This window comes from Callithrix jacchus, chromosome 7, assembly GCF_049354715.1.
Source record: "Callithrix jacchus isolate 240 chromosome 7, calJac240_pri, whole genome shotgun sequence".
Lineage (NCBI taxonomy): Eukaryota > Metazoa > Chordata > Mammalia > Primates > Cebidae > Callithrix > Callithrix jacchus.
In genome coordinates, this window is record NC_133508.1 from 101,178,051 (window position 1) to 101,193,858 (window position 15,808).

A 15,808-nucleotide genomic window follows, 5' to 3' on the forward strand; every position below is an offset into this window, starting at 1 on the left:
CCACTGAAGTCATTCCCAGATCCAAATATGATAACACTGTGCTTTGTAAACTGTAAATTGACTTGAATATGTGTTTCTTTATTTTTATGTCAAGAAACAGTAGGTGATCTGAAATTATCTCTGTTTACCAAGCATCTGTGTTAAAAGAACTGTGAGCCTAAGGGGTAAGATCTTGGTAAAGGGTCTATTTAGAGGCCATACTTTCTGTTGATGTTGATATTGCTGTTTTTTGTTTGTGGGTGTTTTGGTTTTGTTTTTACTTTATAATAAAGTTACTCATGTAAAAAGGAATGTTTGGGGCTAGGAGAAATGTTGAGGTAATGGAAGACTCTTAACAGTGAGACCATACATTGAAGACAAGAGCTCAGGGAAAGCCTTTCTGCTGGTGACAGACATTTTTCTGCGAAGAATTCCCAATAGGAATAAAATATTGCTGATGATAGTCGAGTCAGACTTTTGTCTTGGGGTGCAAGCAAATCATATATAGACCTTGAGTTACTGGCCTTGCAATGAGTGTCACTTTGGTGCCAAGTAACAGAAGGATGCTATCATCCTGCATCGAATCAGAGGAGCCCACTGTAGCTCATCCCTCCAGGCCACCCAAAGCAGTTAGACAGTGCCTTCTCAGCTCTCAGCAGCCCTCATCCTGCCCAGAGAAGAATTTGGAGAAGGCCTCAGGAAACCTTGAAAAGCCACCTCAGCATCCACCCAAACGGCTTAGGTCCTCTTTCCCAGGGTCAGCTAAAGCAGGAGACTTCTAACAGGAAGATAGATGGCTCCCAGCAGCTCAGCAATTTTAAGGCAAGGTGGGCCTGATGGGTCACCTGTACCATTTATTGCCCTTATTCTTAAATCTTTTTCTTACAAACAAACAAAAAACACTAGCCCTTGCAAAATCTAAACATATTTATTTATTGTAGAAAATCTAGAAAATAAAATGAAGCCAAAATTATATTACTGCTAACAGATAGCTTTTATTCTTTTAATTCTTTTAATTATGTTACTGCTAACAGATAATCTTTTAATTTTATGCATATGTTTTATAGATATATTTACTGAAATGGAATCATATTGAAGCATTCTCTTTTGTAAACATTTGTTTCTTACCAACAATTTCACAAACATCATTCTGTATCTCTGTTACCAGGCTGGAGTGCAGTGGCACAATCTGGGCTCACTACAACCTCCACCTCCTGGGTTCAAGTGATCCCCTTGCCTCAGCCTCCTGAGTAGCTGGGACTATAGGTGCCACGCCCAGCCAATTTTTTGTGTTTTAGTAGAGACGGAGTTTCACCATATTGGTGAGGATGGTCTCCATGTCCTGACCTCACGATCCACCTACCTCGACTTCCCAAAGTGTTGGGATTACAGGTGTGAGCCACTGCACCCGGCCTAAATTTAGTTCTTATCTAAGACATTGATATGGCTGTTGGCAGGAAGAGGAAAAGGATGTAGACAGAGCCTCCATCATGATTACACTTTGTCTTGTCAGTGTGGAGAACTGCCTCTCTTCTCTTACAAATGCATGCATTTTAGATCTTGTTTTTAAAATAATTTCACTGATTTCAGCATCTTCCTGTTTCTCTGATCTTCAAAGTCAGCATTCCCATTTTGTCATATTAATTCACTCAACAAGCATTTGTTGAGCTATGTGCCAGATGCTACAGTAGGTGCATAAATAAATAATATGCATCTGTCCTCAAGATGCTCACAGTCTAGTGGGAGAAACAGAACAAATGAAGTTAGCATATAATATATTTGGGGAAGTTTGGGATAAGGCTTTGTGGAGGTGACATTTGAGTTGGGTATTACGAGATGCATGGGTGTTTGCTAAATAGGAAGCAGCTTAAGGACACATCTTGCCGTGACCCGCATCTCCTCTCTTTAGCCCACATGAATGCCAATATTGCATGCGTATTTTCTCTCACAGTTCTTGCTGTTTTTCTACAAGCAGTGTTTTCTCATTCACAATTAGATTTTTATTCTTGGCATTCTAAAAGATGCAATTGTGATTCAGAAATGCTAAGAAGAAATAATATGCACCATTCTTTAGCTAGAGGACTTAAAAAATTTTTTGGATACATAGTAGGTATATGTATTTGTGGGTTATTTGAGATATTTTGGTACAGGCATGAGATGCGTAATAATTACATCATGGAAAATTGGGTATCTGTTCCCTCAAGCATTTATCCTTTGTGTACAAACCAATTATACTCTTTTAGTTATTTTAAAATGTACAGTTAAATTATTATTGTCTATAATACCCCTGTTGGGCTATCATTACTAAGTCTTATTCATTCTTTTAAAAATATAGAACACTTCACAAATTTGCATGTCATCTTTGCCCAGGGGCCATACTAATCTTCTCTGTATTGTTCTGATTTTAGTATATGTGCTGCCAAAGCAAGCCCTAGAGGAATTTTTAAGATGTATTCAGATCATTGAACATCCTATGTCACTCATGTCTTTTTTCAGTACTAGTTTTATGATCATTACTTCTTATATATATATATATGTATATATTTTTATTGTACTTTAGGTTCTGGGTACATGTGCAGATCATGCAGGGTTGTTGCATAGGTGCATACATGGCAAGGTGGTTTGCTGCCTCCATTCCCCCTTCATCTGTATCCAGCATTTCTCTCTACATTATCCCTCCCTACCCTCCCCAACCCCGCTGTCCCTCCCCTAGCCCCTATAATATATTTATATTAATAAAAATAATTATTATTAACATTCATAGAGTACCTTCCACATGCTAGGTGCTGTGAATGGTACCTTACATATATTATCTCCTTTTACCATTAACAGAGAAGAAATCTGAGCTCAGAGAGGTTGAGTAACCTAAGGTCATGATGCGACTCATAAAGCAGCAAAACAGATTTGAACATTGGTTTCTCTGTCTCCTAAGCCTGGCCATTTACATATTCTTATTCTACCCAATCATTCAATATACTCTCCGACTCTCTTCCTTGTTCTTTACCCATTGATTCTTCTCTGTAATTGCCCTTTGGATTAGATACCACACACTGTGTGACTTAACGGAAATGTGTTGTATTACACTTCTGGAGGCTGGAAAGTCCAAGATCAAGGTGCAGCAGTGATCACTTTCTAGGAAAGACTCTCTTTCTGCCTGGCAGATGGCCATTGCCTTTTTGCTCTGCGCTTACATGGCAGAGAGAGACAGACTGACAAGTCTCTCTTATTTTTATGAGGCCAACAATCTTATCAGATTAGGGCCCACCCTTATTACCTTATTTAATGTTACCTCCTAAAAGCCCTATCTTTTTTCTTTTTTGAGATGGAGTTTTGCTCTGTTGCCCAGGCTGGAGTGCAATGGCACGATCTCAGCTCATGACAACTTCCACCTCCTGGGTTCAAGTGATTCTCCTGCCTCAGCCTCCTGAGTAGCTGAGATTGCAGGCATGCACCACCATGCCTGGCTAATTTTATATTTTTAGTAGAGATAGAGTTTCTCTATGTTGGTCAGGCTGATTTCAAACTCCCAACCTCAGGTGATCCACCCACCTCAGCCTCCCAAAGTGTTAGCTAGGATTACAGGTGTGAGCCATAGCGCCCAGCCCAAGCCCTATCTTTAAATACAGTCACATTGGGGTTAGGGCTTCAACCCTAACTTCAGTATAAGTTTTGGAGGAACACAGTGCAGTCCATTGTACCACTCTTAAAACATTGCATATATTTTTTCCATGGTTTTGCTTATGCTGTTTTCTCAGCATAAGCTTTCTGTCTTTCAAAATCTTTTCAATTGTTGATTACCCAACTCAAATGTCATTTCCTATAAAGCCTTCTCTGGTTTTCCAGTCAAATTTAGTTGCCCTTTTTCCTACTCAGTAATGATACTTTGATGGTATTTTGATGAGCCCTGATTTTGCCCAAACTACATTATATATTTAATAGTATATATAAATTTAAGCTTTTTGAAGTTAGGGACTGTGCCTTAATATGCTCCCAGTTTACTCTCAATTTTATTGGTACTCCATAATATTTATGACTTGAGTTTTTCATTAGTTCCAAAGAATGAGGGAGGCATTTGGGTGAGTATAGGCTACATAAGAGAAATGCTTGTGCCCATCTCCCAGTGTTGGAAGTGATGCCTTGCAGAAGACAGAAAAATGTTGCTTGAGGGGTTTAGACTGAAAACACCAGGTAAAAGTTACAAAGAAGCAGATTTCTGCCCAATATATGAAAAAACTTTTTAACAACCTAACAGTGAAGGAAACTAACACTCATTGATAATCAGTTGCTAAACTGCTGCTTTACAATTTCCACTTCCACATGGCCTTATAAAATAGTTTCCATCTTTATAGATGAGAAAATGAAAGTTCCCAAAAGTCTAAAGATCATGTAGTCTACCTCCTTCACTCATTTCTTCATGGAGAAGTAATCTCCCTTTCTGTAGAGACATTAAAGCCAACTGCATGACCAGTTTTCAGGAATGCCATATCAAGAATGCTCTGGGGGTGTTGGTATAACTAATATTTCGGTTTCTTTCATCTCTGAAGTCTTCTGACTCAGGAATTCTCCATCCCTGATATGGTTTTAATGGAAATAGACCTATAAAACCTAACGTCTCCCATCCCTTTGTGGATAACATATATTATAAAACTTGTATTAAGATTACTACAAATTATCATTACATGATTTCATGTATGGTGGTCCTGTCAACTGGGGTGTGTGTGTGTGTGCGCGCGCACGTGTGTGTGTGTGTGCGCGCGCGCGCGTGTGTGTGTGTGTGTGTGTGTGTGTGTGTGTGTTGAGACAGGATCTCACTCTTGGCCCAGGCTGAAGTGCAGTGGCATGATCGCAGCTCACTGCAGCCTCGACTTCCTGTACTCAATCGATCTTCCCACCTCAGCCTCCTGAGTAGATGGGATTCCAGGCACATACCACCATGCCTGGCTAATTTTTTTGTGTTTTTTGTAGAGATGAAGTTTTGTCGTGTTTCCCAGTCTGGTCTCAAACTCCTGGGCTCAATCGACCTGCCCGCCTCGACCTCCCGAAATACTGCAATTACAGGCATCAGCCACCATACCCAGATTCTGTCAGTATTTATGAAGCTGTTTGGGGGACACAGCTTAGAAATATCCATACTAACAAAATTGACTTGATTCTGACCAGTAGAGACTAAATTTTCAACTGAGGGCTACACTGCCTGGGGAAGAAAATGGTAATATGCATGAGTTGTCCCCGGTTATAGAAGTCAGATGGATGAAGTACTTCGCCTTACTATCCTGAGTACATTTCATGCTGAAGGTGGGTCCCAGCAGCCAGAGCCCCCCAGGGTCAACTTCTGGGGCAGGCAGCCAACGTTCTGATGCAGCTGCCATTTTTCTTGGGTGATTTATTTGTGAAAGTGTCTCCCCCAAAAGAATTTGGGTCTTGTTCTTTTTCCCAGAGCCAGGCTCTTATTAGACCAGAAGAGTCTCTTTATACAAATGGATCCCAGTTGGAAGGTTTATGAATGTTAAGGATAGTTGTTCATTCCAAATACATAACCCTTTTTGTCTGTGGCATCTTATATTTGACTATATTGCTTTTTCTACTTAACAGAATTGGATCTTAGAATCCTAGGGTGTACATTTTGATGCGACTTCAGAGATAACTTAAAAAATGATCGCGTATTTCTGTCTTCTAAATTCAGGTGGTTTAACTCATTATTTCTTTTTTCTGATGTGAAGGCATAGCCTTGAATCTGAACACAGGTTTTGCTTGTGTGTGTGTGTGTGTGTGTGTGTGTGTGTGCACGCGCATGGGCAATATAACATTTTGGCATGTGCTATGAAATCTTCTGTACTCTTTTTTTTTGTCCTGATTAGAAGAAAGATGACAACACTAAATCAACTGCCAAGAACATCCAAAACCAGTTCAGTATTTCCCCCTGGTTTCTTTTCCTAGGAAAAATATCATAGGTATCTTCCTCCTTTTCCATTTTCATTATATAAAATGTGTTGTTCCTGGATTGAGATTGGAGAATAAAGAGAATGCTATTTTGCAGTGTCTTTCAAAGAATAAATGCCATCAAAACACTTGAATATGAAGTTGACACTACTTTGAAATAATGTAGCCCAGTCTGCCTGAAGCTTAACAGACATGACCCAAAGAAAAAAATGATTCACGCAATATCAAGAGTACCTTGTGGCAGAGGTGGGACCAGACTTTATCCCCTGGGCTTCACTGAACAGCCTTGTAACACCATAGCTTCTCAGAAGTATCCTAAGATTGCAATGGAGACCAGACCAAGCAGTTGACCCCATTAGAGCTTGGAGGATACTATCAGGGCAGTGTGTCTTTGTTTCTTCTTAATCACAGTCTTATTATAAGCCTCAAGGATTTAGGACCACCAAAAGGAAATTCTCAATTTCCATTGCTTTTTGTACTCAACTTTTAAAGACAAAGATGGAAAAGATAAGAAAATAAACAAGGGACTTTTTTTTTTTTTTACAAAACAATGTTCTATATGAAACTACTTATAAGAAGTACCTAGAATAGTCAAATTCATAGACAGAAAGTAAAAGGGTGGTTGCCAGGGATTGGGAGGAAAGGAGAATGGGGAGTTAGTCTTTAGTGGGCATGAGGTTTCAGTTTGGGAAGATGAAAAATATTTTGGGATGGATGGTGATGATGGTTGCATAACACTGATTGTCCTTAATGCCACTGAGCTAAACACTTAAAAATAACTGAAATGGGGCTGGGTGTGGTGGCTCACGCCTATAATTCCAGCACTTTGAGAGGCCGAGGCGGGTGGATCACAAGGTCAAGAGATCGAGATCATCCTGGTCAACACGGTGAAACCCCGTCTCTACTAAAAATACAAAAATTAGCTGGGCATGGTGGTGCGCGTCTGTAGTCCCAGCTACTCGGGATGCTGAGGCAGGAGAATTGCTTGAACCCCAGAGGCGGAGGTTGCGGTGAGCCAAGATCGCGCCATTGCACTCCAGCCTGGGTAACAAGAGCGAAACTCCATCCAAAAATAATAATAATAATAATAATAGAAATGGGACATTTTGTTATGTGTATTTTACCGAAGTTTTCAAAAACCACATCCTTGGTATAATCTGGAATCTCCATACCCCTATGCACGTGCATCCCCAGAAACAGGATATCATATCTAAAGAATAATAATAAATTTATGCTATTTTTAATTCACCTTAATTTTGTTGTTTTCAAAATAATTGCATATACATGATGGCATCTAATGGTCACCAAAACTGGGAGAAAAGCATGACAGATCTTTTATTTCACAGATGAGGAAACTGAGGCTCAACGTTACACTGCTGACGAGTAACAGAGTGGTACTAGAACCCTGGACTTGTGATATATATTCCTGGAGCCATGTATGATCCCATGTAAACATTTTAAATTGATACTTAACATATTATACTTACTAATCTTGGAAAATAGACTAATACATTTTAAAAGGATTTTCAAAAACTTGAAGTGGTTCAGAGGTTTTGAGCATGAAAGTAGGTTAACTTAGTTACCTCACTGTCTAGACATTCTGATTAACTGAGGTTTTACTATATACAAACCCTTACATAGAACTTCACTGTGCACCAGGTACTGCTGTAAGTGCCTTAAGTATACTTACTCACTTACTGAAATGTATTATTTGTATTTAAAATGTACAACAAAATTTATTGAGACTTGCATGTGCCAAACACTTTCCTCGGTGCTTTGTACACTTTATCTCATTTAATCCACACAACAGTCAGAAGCAACAGGTATTACTGGAGCTTGGAGATGTGAAATAATTTGCTCAAGGATACACGAGAACAAGTGACACAGCCAGGACTCCAATCCAGGTCCACCCACCTCTTCACTGTGACTCAGATGGTGTCGTGTGGGTCTTCCTAATCACTGTCATCTCTAAATATTACTTACGTCATTCAAGTAGCTGGAGCAGTGTCCAAGGAGGGGTGCTGGATGGCTCATAGTTTACTTCTTGAGAGACTTCTGAGTTTCACCCTGAAATTCTGACTTGAAATTTGATTCCATTGCTGAAAATGGAAGAAATACAGCTTTCATCTTCATGTGCAGTTTGCTTTTTCATTTTTTTTTTAATTATCCTGAGATGTGCTGTAAATCACACTTTCCCAACAGTCCTGGGGGTTCTGATTATGTTCATGGGCTCTAGCTAAGAGCAAGGGCAGTAAATTACTGCCACTTTGTTTGGAAATTTTTTTAGCCACAGTACATTAGCTGCTTCTGTTTGCTTTTCCACTGGTGGTGTGCTCGTTTTTATTTCAGAATTTGTGTTTCTTGAATGTCTCATATGTGAATAATGTAGCTTCCAAAATGGAATGGTTGGAGAAAAAAATATGAATGAGGGTGTCTTTTTTGGCACCTGTAAGATTTTAAAGCATTTATAGCAAAAATGAGTTATCGAATCTCCCACCTCTCCCTCTCACTCTCTCTCTCTCTCTCTCACTTATTCATTATCTGCATTCTCTTTCCTTCCTATTCTCTCCATTCTACTCCATTTTCCCCAAAACAATTGCTAGATAATGACCATTGCAGTGGCTAATATCAGGTAACTACCAAGAATTGCCTTCTTTCAGGCTTTTCTGAATATTCTTGTTTATTTGAAAGATTGATAGATCAGAGGGTCAGGGGATGTGTTTTATTCTAAGTTTCTGTTCCAAATTTCCTGACATTTTCCATTAAAAATATGTAAATAAGTAAGCCTTTAAAAAGGAAGGAATGTGACTAATAAGAACCAGACCCTAAAGTAATTGTCAAAATGTCAAAAGTAACTGCTTTTCCTTGATTCAACGTCATTAATTTTCAGGTAGGTACCTACCTTTCCATAGAATCTCCCTAATAGCTTGACCCGATTCTCTTGCTGGGCTATTCCACAAATAGAGTGCATTCTAAAGTGACACAAAAATCCTCCATAGCTTTCAGGAATTGGTGTGGGAATTCAGTGGAGACATTTGCATATGTTTTCAAATCACATCTTTTGGTAAAGTGATGGGAAAGGAGTCTGTGGCACACGCTAGCAGTCCGGAGCTCAAAGTCTCCTCTTGAGTCTGCATCATCATAATGCTTGTGGGATCACCCTAAAGGTGCTAGAAAACAATGATGCTTGTGTGCAACCTGGATGAATTTGAAAATTAGCTGGTTTTCCTCAAGTTTGTCAGAGTTTCTAAAGTGGCTTTGGAAAGGGTACCAGTGCACATGAACAGGAAGCTTAAGTTAGAGAATTTTCATCGTTATCAATAATCCATACAAAAATTGGTTATTTCATTTTCTTGGGCTTTACATGAGACACCTTTCAGGGAGGCTGCCAACCTCATCATAACCCTCTGTTGTCTGATAGCTGCTCTCATGACACCATCATGAGGGGCTTTCAGTAGCCATGTTTGAATTTATAACCCTGTTCTTCTGGCGAGAGTTGATTGGACCAGGGAGAGGACACCTGGCTCAGGTTATGCCAGAGTCTCTTTCCCAGGAATTTGCAATTGGAACTCGGAGATAGCCAGTTAGTGTTTCTCAGTTGCTGTTAGTCCCAGGAGATCAACCTGGGGGCCAGAGTATTGATCTTCTACTGTGTACAGAGAAAAGCCAAGAAAGCTGGTTTTCAAAGATAGGCGTAAGTAGATTCATAAAGAGAATTAGAGTCTGGGGGTGGAGGGAGATTTCGGATCTGGTTCCTGGCAGCTTTTCAGTTCTTGGTTCCTGTTCCTCTCAAAACCTGGCCAAATATCTTGCCAGAGTTCCATAAGAAACCCTTGCATCCTATGTTAAATTTTCCATCTACCTCATCCGCTTTTCCTCATCCTCTTAAACAGGCTTGAGTTAGTCCTATTGTATGTAATCACAGAGCTGGGACTTGATCCCTGGCCTTCTGGTCATCAGGCCAGCCAATGTTCTTTCTAGACTGGCTCCCTAGTGCCATCCATCCAACCATCCATCCATTCATCCATCCATCCATCCATCCATCCATCTATCCAGTAAATATAAACTAAGCTGGATTCTGCTGTATGACAGGTTCTGGGATACATGCTTTTTGTCCTCAACAAACTCACAGCATGGAAGGACCAAAGTTCTTTATGCTTATTTTTACTTCATTCCATGGGGTTCCCCATCTGGAGGGCACTTTGCTAACTTTGCTAACCCATGATCACAGCGAGTTCATCCAAGAATCTCCCAGAATATACTCCCATCATATATTCTCTGTGCTTCTTGTGTCATTCTTGCCTAATATCTGTAATAATCCATGTTCATACTGAATCTCCCCTGGGAGATCCTTGAAACCAGGGACTGTGTGTAAGTCATTACTTTTACTACCTAGCACAGAATCTGTAACAAGGTACTTCTCCAATAAATGTTTGCTCCTCTAAAGAATTTATTTCATTCCTTAGAATCTCAAGTGAGAGCTGTATATCAGTTAGCTCCTGCTAGGTAACAAACCACAGCAAACTTAGTAGCTTGCAGCAACAATCATGTATTATTATTCTCTCTCCTGGTTCTGAGAGTTGACTGGGATCAGCTAGATGATTCTTGCACAGGGTCTCTCATGCAGTTGCAGTCAGATGGTGGCTGGGTCTAGGGTCATCTTAAAGACTTTGTCATTCACATGTCTGATGTCTCAGTGAGAGGGCACAAACAGCTGGAGTCTGGAACAGCTGGGCTGTTCCACACAAGTGTTGTTTGCACAAGAGATGTCCAAGAGCATCTCTTTGTTCTTTCCAAGTACTCTCCATGTGGTAGCCTCAGAGTAACTGGTGTCTGAAGGCTCCCAGAGGTACTGCTTCAAGCTTTTGTAAACCTGACTCTCAAGTCTCTCACACAGTGTCACTTCTGCAACATTCTGTTCTCAGAGGTCCTGCCACATGCAAGGAGGACACAATCACAGAGGTCCTGCCAGTTGCAAGGAAAGGGCACACAGACTCCACCTTCTGGTGGAAGGAGCATCAAAGAATTTGCAGATATGTTTCCACCTCTCCGCTTTATGCTTCTTCCTGCATGAGAAATATGAAAGAAAATGAACACTTTTCAGGGAGGTTTCATTTCAGATGGAAGCTGTGATATTCAGACAACTGAGAGTTTCTTGCTTCACTGTCAGCCATATCCATTGCAACTAGTTTGCTAGCCCTAACCACAGTTACTCACAGAAATTTGCTAACTATGGACTTTAGTGGCCTAGGAGTTAGTATGGGTGGGCAAGGTGGATCTGGGCCTCGTTTTATCATGCAGTTCTTGTGTGCTGGGAACTAGTTAGGCTCTATGGTTATGAAGACTGTGATGAAAAGATGCCTTGGGGCTCCTCAATGTAGTCATATATGAGTGGTTCTGTCTTTAGTTGTCACCATGATGAGCATGTGCAGTTGACATTTCTTGAACAGGGGATCAGGATGTTAAATACTGTACCACATGCAAGCAAACCTAAAATGCTAATAATTTCTGACCTAATGTCAGAAACACAGTGAAGTGGGAGGGAAGCTGTGAGAAGTGCTCTCTGGAGTCCTCAGTAGAAACACATGGCACATGTCACCAAGGATGGCATCTGGTTTGTGTGCCACACTCTCCAACAACTGCACAGCTTCTGCCCTTCCTTTTCCCTCTGTGGCCTTGCTCTCCCTCAAGGTTCAATGCAAGCACCTCCCAACTCTTTCACACCTTCCCTGATTTCTAGAGCTGGAAAGTTCACCCCCTCCTGCACATAAAACATCCTTCTTCTTACCTTGTCCTTTGTTCTGATTGTTTTCATAGGTTTCTTTTCTGTCATTATTTTATGAGGCCAAGGAGAGATGGGACAGGTCCCCCCTCCATGTCCGCACAAGTGTTTAATAAGTATTTGCTTATTTATCTTCTGTTGCTCCTCTCCTGTCTACTCCTCTCCTCCCCTAAATGCCTGCACATTCCAGCCAGAGGACAGGAAGTCTGGGGTTTCTCTCCCTCTCCACTCCACACTGGGTCTGGCCCACTCTGCCTGATAAAAGTCAGGGAACCATCTGGCCTCTCTGACACCACCTCAGTAACCTTGGCCAGCCTGTTTTGATCTCAGCCTCCCTCTCTCCACCCGCTCTTGTGAACGCCTTCAACACTCAACATCTTGACCGCACACTTGGTTTTTGATCTCACTCTGACTTGTACTTTCAAATTAGATCCCTGGAATATCTCCGTCTTCCAGAACTTATGGGGCTCCTGAAGGACAGAGGCCACACCACCTCTTTTTTAAAATATTCCACCGATTGCAAGGTGTTACCTCCTTTGGAAACCCTTCTCTGACACCTCTGGCTTGAAAAATGGATTAAGTTTCCCCTTCTAGGGTTCTTTACCATGCTGGACATAGCAGATCATACTTTATCGTGATTGTCTCTTCACCTGCATGACTCTGTAGCCAAGGTGAGTGATCTTTGAGTAGAGGATGTTACGTATTTATCTATTTATAATAAAATAAAAATAGATTTGTTCATCTCTTCATCTAGCATTTTACACATCTATCTTTAGCAAGCCTGTGATAGATTTAAGAAGCCACAGCAAATGAAAAAGGCATGGTCACTTCCTCAAAGTTCACAACCTTGTGTGTTGAATTGATTTTTGTCTAGTTTCTTGCTACAAAGAAAATAGTACCTCCTTCAGTTTTCCTCTCCAGATTTCTCAGTGCTTTTCTGTTTTCTTAAAAAGCAGTAGAGCAGGGGGCCGAGTGCGGTGGCTCACGCCTGTAATCCCAGGAGGATTTGGAAGGCCAAGGCGGGTGGATCACGAGGTCAAGAGATTGAGACCATCCTGGTCAACATGGTGAAACCCTGTCTCTACTAAAAATACGAAAAATTAGCTGGGAATGGTGGTGGATGCCTGTAATCCCAGCTACTCAGGAGGCTGAGGCAGGAGAATTGCCTGAACCCAGGAGGTGGAGGTTGTGGTGAGCCGAGATCATACCATTGCACTCCAGCCTGCGTAACAAGAGCGAAACTCCATCTCAAAAAAAAAAAAAAAAGAAAAAGCAATAGAGCAGATAATCTCTAATTGTTGAGGAATTTGGTTCAAAATTTGAAGCCAAAACCGCCCCATTCATGAGAGAGAATCTTCAAGTGACAGGGACTTCACCATTGCACTGCCTTGCTAACAAGAGCTCTTGAGATGTGGTCAAGTCAGCAGATTCTTTCAAATTTTGAAATATGGATCTTGCACAATGAATGGAGAAAGGAGGAAAGAATGGTTTGTGTGCCCTGTTGTGTTCCCTAAAGTTTACCTTCTGGGAAAACATGAAACTGGAATGTCAGCCTTGGTGGAAATGAGTTGGAATGCTGACTGGCACACATCTTGATTAAACAGGAGTTTCCGAGATTGTATAACTATGTGATCCCCAGAGGAATAGAAACTGATGGGCCAGAATGACAAACTTTTATTTTGAAAGCCACCCAGGCTCCACTTAGAGCCATCAAATGCTTGAGAATTTATTATGACTGGGCAAGCCGCTGCCTCACAGAGTCAGGCCAGGGTAGTGAAAATACACATAGATTTTTGTCTTTGAAGACCCTGAATGTGGCCTAGTTCTTCCTAGCAGCAGGCTCTCTATCAGGGCTGAAAGTACAACTATTGCATTTGCATGACATAGAAGCAGCTAAAACCTTCCATGGTGAGAATCACGCATCGTGCCGATGCTGAGGCATCTCCTGCTCACAGTACTGAAATCACAGAGGTGACTTATGATGTGTTCTGTTTGTGTTGGCCCAAAGCCCAAACCAGAAATGTATTTCAGCCTTGGCTTTCTAGATTGTGTCTCCAGTCATTTAAAAGTTCGTTAATGATGTGGACCCACTCATCCTGTCCTGCTATAGTTAAGGTCTGTCAGCATTTTTCAAAGGTTTATCATTCAACCACAAAGGAGAATGCAGTCTTTAGGTTGCAGTGTGACCTAAAAAGCTTAAGCTCAGGAGTCAGAAACTTTGCTTTTTTGTTGTTGTTTTTAAATTATACCCTTACTAAGTTATAGTAAAGCAAAATAATAGCTAGTGGTTTTGTTTGTATTATTTGCTCTGGTTTTACAGAGATGGGAAAAGCTGCAAGTGACTTCTTGGAATGTACCCAAACCCTGAAGAGTTGTTAGGCCTGTGGATTTACTTATCATCCTAGCATTCAGCTCAAGATGGGGGTTTAGTTTTTTAAAAATTACCATTTTAAAATTGGGATGGATGAGGCTGAGATAGTTAGAAAAAAGATTGGGAATATTTCTCCAAAACTCAAGGACCAATTCTCAAGCCAGGAACTTTGTATCCAAAATTTCAGTTAAAAGACTTTGGTCATATTAAATAGAAATCAATTCATTGACCTGATGGTTCAGTATGTTTCTGCCCATAACTTCTAAGTATTTCAATTTTAAAATTCAAGTGAAACATGCACACATGATAATAAATATAAAATAACAAAATGATGCCTTCCCATAATAAAAATACTTGAAAATTTGAGGTAAAATAAATTAGATATTTAAACCCACAAAAATTCATTTTCTATGTCTGTTCAGCTGCTATAGCAAACTACCACAGACTGGATGGCTTATAAAATAACAGAAATTTATTTCTTACAGTTCTCAGGCTAGAAAGTCAAGATCAGAACACCAGCATGGTCAGGTTCTCTCTGGTGAGGGCTCAATTCCTGGTTCACAGACAGCTATCTTCTTGTTGTGTCCTCACATGGTAGGAGAGGCAGGGGATGTATGTCCCTGGGGTCTGTTTTATAAGGGGACTAATCCCATCCATGAGGGTACCACGCTTATGACTTCATCATTTCCCAAGGCCCCACCTCATCATCCTCAGCATTGAACATACAAATGTTAGGGGGCCACAAACATTCAGACCATATATCCACAAAAGCTTATAATCAGGAAAAGCTCTCTTAGAGTAATCTAATTGGTGGTTACCAAGGATCCCGTTAAATAACCTGCTCCTGGGGTAAAAATTAAGACTGGTTGGTATGGGAAGGAGGTTTTATCTGGATGGTCTCAGGTGACTTAATAGTGAGAAAAGTTTTAATGACAGTAGGTTACAAAATGCGGATTGGGAGTAGGAACAGGAGAAGAGTGTCAATGGAACTGAATTCTAGTTCTAGCTGTGTAGAGTCTAGCTATGCTAAAACCTCTATAAACCTTAGTATCTTCCTTACAATGGGGCTGGAAAATCCTCTGTGTATCACAGGGTTCTGGTGAGGATAAAATGCTATAATGCATGTAAAATGCCTGATAGAATCAGCACCCGACACACGTTCCCTTCTCCCTATACCTGAGACTCAAAGCAGTCTAAATGCTGGAGACCAGCCACTCGCGTTTGGTATAGATATTTTCTGAAGAGGAAAAAGTAGTTTCCCTGAGCTCATAAGAGTGTATTTACATACAATTGGCCTATTTGTAAAAAAGATCTACTCATTAAAATAAGCCTCTAGCTAGTGAAGTCAAAGTTTTCTTAAACTCCTTTGAGTTGCTCATGCTAAGTGGACTTCCTAAGGAAGGACCTATAAAAGTGGCTGTCTTTCCCCATTAACTCTGATTTATAGGAGGTTTTGCTCTAAGTGCATATTTGCAGAGCCATTCCTAATGTCTGTGTGTTCCCTCCCCAAAAAGGAGGCACATGATTGGCCATTTGTTGTCTTTGGTCCAGTGGATGCTCTTTAAACCCACTCTTACTACTCAGTAGTCAGTAGCCAACCTCAGCTTGATGCATTAGTCCTTGTGTTCTCAAGAAAATGTGTTCAGACAGGAGCCAGCCCAGCACTGCACTTCTTTTCTTTTCACTTTTAATCATTATATTCCCTGGTTTCCAGCAGGTTCATTCAGCCAGAAAAT

General features: G+C 40.7%; 1 protein-coding gene, 1 long non-coding RNA gene and 1 other non-coding gene across 3 annotated transcripts in view; 1 reads left to right on the forward strand and 2 right to left on the reverse strand.

Annotated features, from left to right (window-relative positions):
* The window catches only part of ROR1 (receptor tyrosine kinase like orphan receptor 1), a 400,362-nt gene that overhangs the window by 249,179 nt on the left and 135,375 nt on the right, over positions 1 to 15,808 (forward strand). The gene's annotated exons all lie outside the window — the stretch shown is intronic.
* LOC118143360 (U6 spliceosomal RNA) lies at positions 2,305 to 2,407 on the reverse strand. The gene has a single exon (XR_004727587.1). It is a non-coding gene; the product is annotated as a U6 spliceosomal RNA (small nuclear RNA).
* Positions 10,453 to 14,717, reverse strand: LOC118142967 (uncharacterized). The gene is made up of 2 exons (XR_004726966.3): positions 14,556 to 14,717; positions 10,453 to 10,985 (listed from the first exon to the last, which is right to left on the reverse strand). It is a non-coding gene; the product is annotated as an uncharacterized LOC118142967 (long non-coding RNA).